Source organism: Oncorhynchus kisutch, unplaced genomic scaffold, assembly GCF_002021735.2.
Source record: "Oncorhynchus kisutch isolate 150728-3 unplaced genomic scaffold, Okis_V2 Okis06b-Okis10b_hom, whole genome shotgun sequence".
In the NCBI taxonomy this organism is placed as follows: domain Eukaryota; kingdom Metazoa; phylum Chordata; class Actinopteri; order Salmoniformes; family Salmonidae; genus Oncorhynchus; species Oncorhynchus kisutch.
In genome coordinates, this window is record NW_022261983.1 from 8,655,166 (window position 1) to 8,668,602 (window position 13,437).

The window sequence follows — 13,437 nt, forward strand, 5'->3', positions numbered from 1 at the left end:
TCCACACACATTTATAGAGTAAGAATAAGCCCCTTGTTATACACTAGCCTAAAACTCAAGAGGGGAAAAATACACAACACAAAATCTAACTCTGGCCGGAGATTAACAACCCAGTAGCAAACTATTATGTTAGACATTGATGTAACATGTTTTACACTTTGATTAAAATGAAATCGAAATTATTTATCTATTATTAGTATTATTATTATTAATAATCGTTTTTACCATGTCTCTTATTGAATTGTTGAATAGCCCTGTACATTTATTATGAATTAATGCACGGATACGGTCTTTGATCTCACATACTTTTTCTCTGAAAGCAATACTAACTTCACGCATTCTTTAATTTCCTCAAAGGTTATTACTGTGGTGGATATCTTTTACAGATTGCTATATACCGACTTCCTCTTAATTCATTTTTAATATACTGAAATGGTGCCCACAGGTGTTTCATGTTGCGAGTTGAAAGCCTTCCTGTGATGTATTGTGGCGCGCGCGGACACCCCTAGAGCGCAGGCAGTGCGTAAAGTAGACTAGCGCAGAAGCTATATGAGTTGCCATTGATGTGAATGATGAAGTGACACAAAATCTCACGCTAGTCACAGTTTACTCCTAAACGACTTCTTATGCCATAGTCTTCTTCGCTATCAATTGAACGCAGAAGACGTTTTCATTACTTCAATTGCTCCGATAATAACTGTCATGTCATGATATCATTTTAGAAAAGGCTATTATTCTATTATTCTAAGAATGTGTGGCATGATTTCATTTTGACGACTAAATATCCTTGCTCAAGCTATCTATCGTTTAACATCTTCAGCTTTTACATGTGTTGTTTATAAATGCTTATTTCGATTAGATTTCAAAATAATTCAACATTACCTAGGTGTGCGCGAGCCTTTATTCCTAATGTTGGCTTTAGGGCAACTCTAAGCATGTTGTGTTTATCTGCGAGAGTGGACGCGGACCCTTTTTTTAATCTACAAAAGCCCCCTAAAGATCAAAGCAGCCATCACTCTCTTTCTCTCCCCTCTATCCCTCCTTCTTTCCCTCCCTTCGCAGCCCTGTCAGAACCCTTGCTCGACTGTATATTTGAAGTCAAGTTGAGCATCCTGAAGGGAAGCCCTCACCTTAACGCTGGAATGCACGGTTGCGGTTGAAATATCTTTTTAAAAGGTTGGTCCCTCTGTGTCTGTGGAACAAATCCTTAATCTGATCCAGTCCGCAAGCGGCTTGCCTTGGATAAATACAATGCGTGCCATGCCATGTCGTCAACACGAGGCAATAGGGGATGCTTATTTATTTGCCTTGACGTATGTACTCGTCTTTAACCTCGTCTATAGGTTAGGCACGGCAATCACATTATAACATAACAGGAAGAATTTGGCAAACCGTCCCAGTCCTTTTTAACCCAATCGCCAAATTGAAATGCGTCACATTTGTTACTTTTCAAACTCCTTTTAAAATTGCTATTAGACTGCATAAAAGTCATTATACAAAATGTTGTCAGTAGGCTTGTAGACTTTGCACTAAAATAGCCTACTTTAATGTAAGTGTAAAATACATGTGTATCCCTGTCTACCTGCTGTAGGTTATCTGTCCCTTTATTTCTGTCAACGGATGTCCCAACAAATGATGGAATAAACAATATAATATAATATCCGAAATGTAACTTCGCGTAATTAGGCTATATACATCAGTAGGGCTCGACATTAGCCTATATAAAACGATCAATAAACACCTCATTTGCATTCAAAGTTGTGTAAAAAAAAACAGTCCTATTTAGGGAACCCGACACTTTCTCAGGATAATTGATATGGTAATTTATTTATTCCCGCTATGCTTGGGGGGGGGGGGGGGGGGGGGGGCTATGATGTCTTAATTAACCGTCACGCGCAATAAACACATAAAGGTATTAGTGTTTTATGGACTCTGTGGGATCCTCGGCTGGAGAGCTTTATCATCTTTAGGGGCGGCGTGAATAGAGAGCCGATGGTCTGGGACACTTAACTCTGCAGAACCCTCCCTGTTGCGCCTAACTACCGCCCCATCCGCGTAACTAGGGAACTCGCTCGCTCGCTCGTGACAGTGATTCAATGATTGACACACCAAGAGATGCTCCTTACTTATTATTATAAAAACATTTTTTAAGAGATTCTCTTTATATTGGAATGCAAACAGGGCTACTAGTGGAACATGCTCATGGATCGTCCGCTTTTTCAGACAGAGATGGGCTATCACACTCACCAGCAGGACTGATATTCATTGGGCAACATAGATTAGAACATGTGCTGCTAGGGCCTATAGAAAGGAGAGGGTCTGACAGAGATTGAGTCTAGTCACTTTGACCCATACCTCCCAAAATGTTATTCAATGTCATCCCTGGAAATGTAACCCTTAAGTCACTCACAGATGGACCATGGTCCCTCTGACACACTCCAGAGAAGAGAGGTGCCTAGCTTCAAATGTCCTCATGACAAGCTGGTTGAACTAACACGTCTGTGGGCTTAATGTTATATGTTGTTTTTACTGTTGTGTCGTACTGCAAAAACTGGGCACGAAACTGAAAACGTTGCGAAAATGAGTGTTTCGTATTAGACAAGCCCAGGTAGTCCCTCATTCTTTGTTCTTCCATGAGAAATTCCATCATTTGGTGTGTTGTTTTGAGCACTGCTCCAGAATCTCTCTCTCACACACACACACACACACACACACACACACACACACACACACACACACACACACACACACACACACACACACACACACACACACACACACACACACACACACACACACACACACACACACACACACACACACACACACACACACCTTTTAAACCCCCTGTGCTCTTTTGAGACCCCTATTTCAAAGTCACTGAGATCTCTTCTTCTAGCCATTGTAGCCAAAATAATGGGCAACGTGTCATTTTTATACATGACCCTAAGCATGATGGGATGTTAATTGCTTCATTAACTCAGGAATCACACATGTGTAGAATCACCTACCTGCACATTGTGTAGTATAGGTCTGTACACAGTCTGAACCCCTAATGGACCAAGAACTGACAACTGAGTCTTCCACATGCACTCTCTCTCCCTTTCCCTCTGTCTCTCATCCTGAGCAGAAATACAAAAACAATTACACACAAGTGGGTTTGGAGGCTTTGCTCGATTTAGTTGTGTAATGTGCAGTTCAGTCAGATGCCCTTGCAGAATGCACATCTTACCTGTTGTTTTGCTGGAAATTCATGAAATTTGAATGCATTTTGTGCGAAAGCAAATGAATAATGATCCACAGTTACAGTTTTTCTCAATTGCTAAAACACCATTTCTGAAACCATGCTCCATTTCCTGAAAACATTAAACACAAAACCTCATCTTCAAGCACTATTTACATGAACTCTGACTCCTCTCGCAAAATGAAACATTAGCCTAAAAACAGTTTTACCTGTGTTCAAAATCAAACACTGCTCTCAAATCATAAACAAAGTGATCAAAATGATATACACTCTCAAGCAGTCAGTAAACAATAGACAAATAGAAAACACATTGTTCAAAACATACAATTCTCAGGGAGAAGTACATTTTTAATCAAAAAAAATATTCATATTTTTCCGTCATTGTCTTTTGATGAACGAAAACATGTTCTATCATAGTAGCTCAAAATTGATCAGAAACTACTACTCTGCTTTGCTCTTTGCAATTTAGTTTTTTTGTTCTTCCTCCTCCTTGTACCCCTATTTTTACAGTACTGTACCCTGCATCTCACAAACTTGTCCTTTGTCTCTGTGATACTGTAATTCTTGTTCTTTGTTGATTAGAACCTGCAACCAGTCAAAATCTATTGAGCAGTCAGCACTGTTAATAAATGGAAAGCACAATGTTCAGGGCCATACAATTTGTCCATTGTACAGTATACAGCCTACAATGCACTGTACTACAGTATACCATACTAAAAGGGACAAAAATCAAAGGAGTAAACATGTGATCAATGTGCTTCTTCTTGTCTTTGGGCTGGGTCAGGCCCGAGCACTTCGTTGACATCACAAGCAATATTGTCCCTCCTGAGGCAACGGAGGAAGAAGCCTCTTGTCTGCCGTAACCAGCCCTGACATGATTCCTCACCTATATCACCACAGGCTAAATCCATGGCTTGCAGCAGATTTACTCTGGTGTAGGGTTGTCTGTCATACACTGTCCATCTCCAAGAGGAGAAAAACTCCTCAATCGGATTCAGGAAAGGTGAGTATGGAGGGAGGTACAAGTTCATAAACTGCCCATTGATGTTAAACCATTCCCTTATCTGAGCAGCTCGGTGGAAACTGATATTGTCCCACACTATCACATACAGTGGGGCAAAAAGTATTTAGTCAGCCACCAATTGTGCAAGTTCTCCCACTTAAAAAGATGAGAGAGGCCTGTAATTTTCATCATAGGTACACTTCAACTATGACAGACAAAATTAGAAAAAAAATTAGAAAAAAAATCCAGAAAATCACATTGTAGGATTCTTAATGAATTTATTTGCAAATTATGGTGGAAAATAAGTATTTTTGGTGGCTCAATTGGTGGCTGACTAAATACTTTTTTTGCCCCACTGTAGGTGGGAATGGGATTTTCATTTAGCTCTTGACCCTGCTGCTCTTGAACCTGCTGCTCAAATAAAATATCTCTTAGATTGGCAATAAATCTTAGAAGGTGCTGGGTGTTATATGGCCCGAGTGAAACATGGTGATTTAGAACACCATGGTTGCTGATAGCAGCACAGATTGTGACATTACCACCTCGTTGACCAGGGACTTCAACAATGGCCCGCTGTCCAATCATGTTTCGGCCTCTCCTTCTCCTCTTTGTTAGATTGAAGCCTGCTTCATCGACAAAGATGAACTCATGAGGTCTGTCCAACGATTCCAAGTCAAATATTGTCTGTAGAAATACAATATACTGTATGTAGGATTTTGTAAGTCGTACAGAGACAGTGCTATACTGTAGAGTACAATTAGGCTTCTGATTCACATACAATGTATGTACTGAAGAGTAATGTCATTCACATAGTATGTGTTAGTACTGTAGACAATCTGGATTACAGTAAATGTTTCTGAATGTACACTTACTTGCACATACTGAGTTTGCAGTTCTTTCACCCTTGGTGAGTTGCGCTCAAAGGTACTCTGTATACTTGTTTCATTCGCATCCTGTTACGATGGAGGACACGGTCAATTGTGGAAATGCTCACACTGTCGATTCCCTGGAAGTGTGTGTTGTCTTGTATCACTCGTTCCTGGATTTCTCTGAGTCGTATTGCGTGTGTCAAATCGGAGGGCATGTTGGCATGTTGTCCGGTCCTCTGGCAGTCTCTATGGGGGTGCCACAGGGTTCAATTCTCGGGCCGACTCTTTTCTCTGTATATATCAATGATGTTGCTCTTGCTGCAGGCGATTCCCTGATCCACCTCTACGCAGACGACACCATTCTGTATACTTCCGGCCCTTCCTTGGACACGCTAGTAAAACCAAATGCATGCTTTTCAACCGTTCGCTGCCTGCACCCGCACGCCCGACTAGCATCACCACCCTGGATGGTTCCAACCTAGAATATGTGGACATCTATAAGTACCTAGGTGTCTGGCTAGACTGTAAACTCTCCTTCCAGACTCATATCAAACATCTCCAATCTAAAATCAAATCTAGAGTCTGCTTTCTATTCCGCAACAAAGCCTCCTTCACTCACGCCGCCAAACTTACCCTAGTAAAACTGACTATCCTACCGATCCTCGACTTCGGCGATGTCATCTACAAAATAGCTTCCAATACTCTACTCAGCAAACTGGATGCAGAATATCACAGTGCCATCCGTTTTGTTACAAAGCACCTTATACCACCCACCACTGCGACCTGTATGCTCTAGTCGGCAGGCCCTCGCTACATATTCGTCGCCAGACCCACTGGCTCCAGGTCATCTACAAGTCCATGCTAGGTAAAGCTCCGCCTTATCTCAGTTCACTGGTCACGATGGCAACACCCACCCGTAGCACGCGCTCCAGCAGGTGTATCTCACTGATCATCCCTAAATCAACACCTCATTTGGCCGCCTTTCGTTCCAGTTCTCTGCTGCCTGTGACTGGAACGAATGGCAAAAATCGCTGAAGTTGGAGACTTTTATCTCCCTCACCAACTTCAAACATCTGCTATCTGAGCAGCTAACCGATCGCTACAGCTGTACATAGTCCATCGGTAAATAGCCCACCCAATTTACCTACCTCATCCCCATACTGTTAATATTTATTTACTTTTCTGCTCTTTTGCACACCAGTATCTCTACCTGTACATGACCATATGATCATTTATCACTCCAGTGTTAATCTGCAAAATTGTAATTATTCGCCTACCTCCTCATGCATTTTGCACACAATGTATATAGACTCTCTTTTTTTTCTACTGTGTTATTGACTTGTTAATTGTTTACTCCATGTGTAACTCTGTGTTGTCTGTTCACACTGCTATGCTTTATCTTGGCCAGGTCGTAGTTGTAAATGACAACTTGTTCTCAACTAGCCTACCTGGTTAAATAAAGGTTATATAAAAAAATATTTAAAAAATAAAAAATAATCTTGAAGGACCATGCCAACTATAACGGCCTCTTGCTCCCGAGTGAATATAGCTGTCCTTCCACCTGCATGTGGCAGCCTTGCAATTCTACAAAAACTAGTTGTGCAGTTGCAAAACATATTCATGCAGTACAATACATACAGTGATTAACTTTACACATGTCTATTGAAACAGCTGCATATAGTGTAGTACAGTAAATGTGCAATTACAAAAATACAGTAGTATACTGCACCTGTTCTCTTCTCTGAATGTCCTTACTATGGTGGACACAGAAAATCGGCTCAAATTGGGTTGCACACTTAAGTCCTGCTTCCCTCATTGTCAGTCCATGGACAAGAACATGGTCTATAACTGTTGCTCGAATTTCATCAGATATTTCCACTCTTTGTCTTACTCTTCCTCTTCATCCTCCTCTTCCTCCTCGTCGCCCACCTCGCATACTCACTCGTCCTCTCACATGGTTTCTTCTATCCATTCTCAGACTTTCTCCTTCCCACCTTCAACAACCTGTTTGCTCTCTGAACTTGCTTATATTGGTTGTGTCGCATCATTTGAAACAGGTTAAATCAATTTTGAGTGGTTGTGTTCAATCAATGACATGTGTTCTCTATTTGTATTTGATTGTTGCCACTTGTGTTTACCAGTATGGATGACATGTGCATTAGAGTGCAGAATGTGTTTTGAGAATGAGAATGTGTTTAGAGTTTTGCTGAAAAGTCTAAGTGAGATCTGCAATTGTTGTTTTACCATGTGAAATGGTTTAAGGTATTGACAACAGACTGCATAATTAGCTAAATGAGTCCAGGCAACTGAGAACTTGGGGTTTTAGTGTTTAAGCAATTGAGAAAAACTGTAAATCCACATAGACTGCTGTTGTGCTCACTGTGTTAAGAGTTTTGAAAAAGTGAGCTACGTATTGAGAAATGAGTCCTAGCGATTGTAAAAAAAAAAAAAACTAATCCCAGAATTAGGACATTCAACTGACCCAGCTGTTCCGATGGCAGCCAGTCCCTCAGAAGTGCCCCCGTAGCCCCATTAGCCCCAGCCTCAACCCCCCTTCCGGCTCCAGCCCTCCTATGAAAGTCAAAGCCCTGTCTTTTATCTGCGATCAGTTGCATGTGCCCTCCACAGATCCACAGGTTTTACTGTTTAATTCTAGGCTGGCAGGGCCCATCATGTGATCTGAACGCCTGCCTGTTTGCCTGTATGCCTGTCTGTCTGTCTATCTATCTGCCTGTCTGTCTGTCTGTCCATTTGGTTCAGAGTTAAAACACATCACAACAATATGAGCGCACTTAGTCTGCGCTAACACTCCTCCTCCTCCTCACACATCAACCCCCTCCCCTCCTCCTCCTCCTGCTCCTCTTCCTCCACCTGATCCTCCTCCTCCTCCTCCTCCTCACACATCAACCCCCTCCCCTCCTCCTCCTCCTGCTCCTCTTCCTCCACCTGATCCTCCTCCACCTCTTTACACATCAACCTCCTCCCCTCCTCCACCTGCCCCCCCTCCTCCTCCCCTCCCCTCCTCCACCTGCTCCTCCTCCTCTTTACACATCATCCTCCTCCCATCCTCCTCTTGCCCCCCCCCACCTGCTCCCCCCCTCCTCCTCCCCTCCCCTCCTCCACCTCTTTACACATCAACCGCCTCCCCTCCTCCACTTGCTCCTCTACCCCCCCTCCTCCTCCTCCCCTCCCCATCCACGACTGTTAGTCTTGATTTTCACATGCTGTTGTCCGGCATCATATCCGTGATCATCAAATCCTGCTAGTTGGAGCTGTTAGGTCAGGTTACATCAAAGAGATCAGGAGGGATCAGGCTCTTGAAAGGGACAGGCTGGGGCTCACATCATCAGAAACAGGTGGAGGTCCTCCTTCCAAGAACAAAGGAGAGATCACCATCTATAAAACCTTTGTATTTCACACAATAGTTGCTTGAAATTCCTTTAATGTGGCACCCCTCGCTTTTTTCTCTCCACACAGTTCACGAGCTGTTACAGTAGGTACAAGCTTAAGGCCGTTTCTCTGATATCAGGTTTGGACGTTTCGAGTTTAGCCTCCCTACTAAAACCCTCTGGAGGTCACAGTCACACTTCTAACCTGTGATTCAGTGGTATTACACCACAGAGTGTTAAAGTGTGGAAATCTGATAAAACTCTTGGAACTAAAAGAAAAACGGAAATCTGATTAATACAATTCAGGTGTTACGAATTAGTTGTAAAGTTGTTGAAACATTCACAGACTTTATGGGTAATATGATAATTGACACTTCATTTCCCGGCTGGCTCACATTTCAGAGCTCTTCTTTTGAAAGTCATTGCACTTCAGAAAGAGGAACACGTTCCTGTTGTCATACTGTCTTAAACTGTAACTCATGATCTTGTTAGGATTGTTTGCTCAAAATGCATGTTTTTTTTAATCGTTAGAATCTATTGCTATTGTGGTCGTGTAAGGGAAACATTTACAATTAATGTTTGCAAAATCTTTATCTTTGAAATTACCATATGTTTTATCATTTCTATGTCTGAATGAAATTGACACGCTGTAGTGTTAGTGAGAAAGAAGCATGTGTAATTAGGGTTGCAAATTCCCTGGTTTTCCAGAAATCCTGGTTGTGTGATTCCGGATTCCTGCTTATTCCCTCTTGTCCGGGAATATTCCAACCGGGATTTCAGGAATACCAGGGAATTTATTGAAAGTTCCCGGAATTTTGCAACCCTTAAGTGTGATGCACCTACGTACCCACTACATTTTAGGTTCCTTTAAAACATTGTAGCTCCATCCAACACATTCTCTCAACTCAGGACATTTCTGGAATCCGGTTCCTTTAAAGTCCATTTTACATTTGAACCACTGTTAAGAAATAACATGTAAAAAAGAAAGAAAAGATGTAGAGAGTTCTGGGTGTTAAACACTGTTCCTTTCATGTACCCCTTCACCACATGTTCTCTATATTACCCCGAGAATTAGTCAACAACCTTGATCCTGACTTGAGTCAAGAGGTGCCATCTAAGATGTGGACTTCAATGGAGAGTAAGAGGAGAGGCTGGAGACATCTGTCCAACAGGCTCCTATTTCGTAAGAGGAGACCTTATATTGGTTTCAGATGATCTCAGGCCTGTTAGATAAAAACAAAGTATTTCAAGATAGGACAGCGTCCATTAGTGGTCTGCTGGGTCTCCTTGGTTACCAAGGGGTGACCCAATAGTCACATTGACAGGTTTTGCATAGCATTGATTTTGCAAGTGGGGTTGGAGGGTTCTTTGTGCCTATGTTCCTTCTTGTCCCTTTCTCAGCATCAATATGATGTAATGGCCATGTTTTAGCAGGTGTACTTTTTATGAAGTCTCACTCCTAGATTCTCTGGCTATTCTGAATGATCAGTGTCTCTGTAGATTTGGTTGCCTTCTTTTACAGTTTTTTTCCTGTAATAATTTTGTTTTCAGATTTCATGTGTGTGTTTGTAAGCTGCAAGTATGCATGCCATGTGTGTGTGCTCGTGTGTTAAAGATAGCTCAGAGACACCAATACGTGAGTCCTGGAGCCCCCCCCCCCCCCCCCCGCCTTCTCCTTCTCCTTCAGGAGTTTCCACTACACTACATGCCTGGTGCCTGAATCACCGGAAGCCCCTGGGATGCCCTCTCCTACAGTAGGTGGGGATAGGGGAGGGAGTGGAAACCAATTATCATCCACGACATGCTGTTATTATCTGACAGGAGGCTGCCCTCCTTCCTCTCTACCTTCCCCTCCATGTCCCAAATGGCACCCTATTACCTGTATAGTGCACTACTTTTGACTAGTGCACTATAGAGGGAACAGGGTGCCACTTGGGATGCAGAAATCTCCATAGAGATGGAGGGATAATCAGGTCTCTTTGTTTTTGGAAAGGCAGGTTTGTACCGTGATGTTAGAGCTTCCGCGGACATGGTAAAGACCTCTATTACACGTTATAATTACAGGTCAGGATGACAGTAGCCACATAAGAGATTATTAATAATATCCCTGTGTTTCAACTCGTACAGTTCACCCCCCCCCCATGAAAATACCAAATCATTTAAAGTTGTAGCATTGCAGAAGGTTAAGATGATTTCATATCAGACTACAGTTTAGTCCTACAGATGTAGGATCTTAATTTGATCACTTTTTTGTTGCTGAGAATTTTCCTGTGCCATAGGAAATGCAGATAAGCTTCATGGTTTACATAAATTCACTGAAAACCCACGCTAACACACAGTTATATTAACAGTATTGTACTTTCATGTAGGCTACTTTTGGCCAGCTAATATCCTAACCACCGATCAAGCAACAGCATGATTCTTTTGCTTTGACAATATAGGTCAAAATAAGATCCTACATCTGTATGCATTCAACAGAACGTCCCACACCCAGGTACAAAATGGAGTCAATACGAGCATAGTGTAGTGGATGTGAATCTTGCCTGTAAGCATGTTGGCTATAGTACATGAGTGACGTCAACCCAAAGTGCTGTCGCCGAACCCAGGAAATGCTTTGGAATGGACAGTGTTTCTTGAGTGGCATGTGTTATGCAGAAGGTTATAAGTTTGAGCCCCGCTCGGGTCAGAACAGAACTCTGTTACAGTACATTGAACAGTTGGTTGGCACAATCAGCCCCCCATTCCAACCACTTTACACCGACCAAGTATTTTTTCTTCCTTCAGTCCGAGGATGAAGAAGGATCCAATAATGAAAGGAGACAATAAGCACTGACAGCCTCTTCTCCATACCCTGGCATGTTACTGTGGTGCAGCGGCGGACTCCGCAGCGTCCTGTGCCAGAGCACACCCATCCCAGCCAACTGTCTGACAGCAAGTCTTTTATCAGGATGACATCACTGGGCTACTTGATTACTTTCCACAGATGCATCCAGGTCTGGGAGTTTTCTCCCAGGAATCTGGAATGATCATCCCTGGCTATCTCTCCCTCTTCCCTTTCAGTGTGTCTAGAAATTAAAAAGGGACCATCGCCGCTCTCCCAGAAGTTTCAGTGTGTCTAGAAATTAAAAAGGGACCATCGGCGCTCTCCCAGAAGTTTGGTCGGTGCGTAAAACCCGTGAATTCAGATAAATAAAATGGTGTGATGGGTCTGACACTCAAAAAGATGTTGCATAAAGCTTACTTCATCTTTCAATGACTTTTATTCTTTCCACTGCATCAGAGATAGCGTTTTGGCTTTGCAGCCTTAAGTATGTAGGTTACAAATAGTTTGATTTCAAAACAGCATTTGTTTGGAACACAGGTCAGCAAACCATGAGCAGCAGGTGCTTCTATTCAGGGATGTGGCTTCTCAGGTCTACCTGTATACAAGTTACAGTCACAAAGAAAATACAGAATTATTGGGTATGGGAGCAGGCACAAAGGGAACATTAAAACTTAAATCAGATTTAAATCAGTCAAATTTCGACAAAATTTCCTCTTGTGCGCCACGGAGTCGGCTGTGATAAATTACATGTTTTCTTTAAGAGGAAATTGCTGCATGAGGTGGATATTTATATCCTCAGTTGGTGTTCTTGGTCAGGTCAGGTCAGGTAAGGTCAGATCAAGTCAGGCCAGGTCAGGTCAAGTAAGGTCAGGCCAGGCCAGGTCAGCTCAGGTGAAGTCAGGCCAGGTCAGGTCAAGTCAGGCCAGGTCAGGCCAGGCCAAGCCAGGCCAGGTCAGGTCAGGCCAGGCATGCCATGTTCCCTCAGTGTCCAGCCTCCTCACAGGCCTGACTGGCCTGTCTGTCTTCACCTATGTGAAGTAGTAGTATTGTAGTGTGGACCGTACTGGCCTGTCTGTCTTCACCTATGTGAAGTAGTAGTATTGTAGTGTGGACCGTACTGGCCTGTCTGTCTTCACCTATGTGAAGTAGTAGTATTGTAGTGTGCACCGTACTGGCCTGTCTGTCTTCACCTATGTGAAGTAGTAGTATTGTAGTGTGGACCGTACTGGCCTGTCTGTCTTCACCTATGTGAAGTAGTAGTATTGTAGTGTGGACCGTACTGGCCTGTCTGTCTTCACCTATGTGAAGTAGTAGTATTGTAGTGTGGACCGTACTGGCCTGTCTGTCTTCACCTATGTGAAGTAGTAGTATTGTAGTGTGGACCGTACTGGCCTGTCTGTCTTCACCTATGTGAAGTAGTAGTATTGTAGTGTGGACCGTACTGGCCTGTCTGTCTTCACCTATGTGAAGTAGTAGTATTGTAGTGTGGACCGTACTGGCCTGTCTGTCTTCACCTATGTGAAGTAGTAGTATTGTAGTGTGGACCGTACTGGCCTGTCTGTCTTCACCTATGTGAAGTAGTAGTATTGTAGTGTGGACCGTACTGGCCTGTCTGTAGTAGTATTGTAGTGTGGACCGTACTGGCCTGTCTGTAGTAGTATTGTAGTGTGGACCGTACTGGCCTGTCTGTAGTAGTATTGTAGTGTGGACCGTACTGGCGTACATAAACCATGGCAAAAAGTTTAAGAATTACAGGAAATTTGGTATAAATCTGCAACATTTTATCTCAGCCTCATTGCAAAATGAGTAGAAGAGCATGAGATTAGCTATAAAACTGCCAATGTTTATCTCAGCCTCATTGCAAAATGAGTAGAAGAGCATGAGATTAGCTATAAAACTGCCAATGTTTATCTCAGCCTCATTGCAAAATGAGTAGAAGAGCATGAGATTAGCTATAAAACTGCCAATGTTTATCTCAGCCTCATTGCAAAATGAGTAGAAGAGCATGAGATTAGCTATACAACTACTAATTTTTCTCTCTGCCCCATGATAATAGGTGTAGAATTGCAGGAAATTTGTATTAAAACAGCAACATTTTCTCTCAGCTT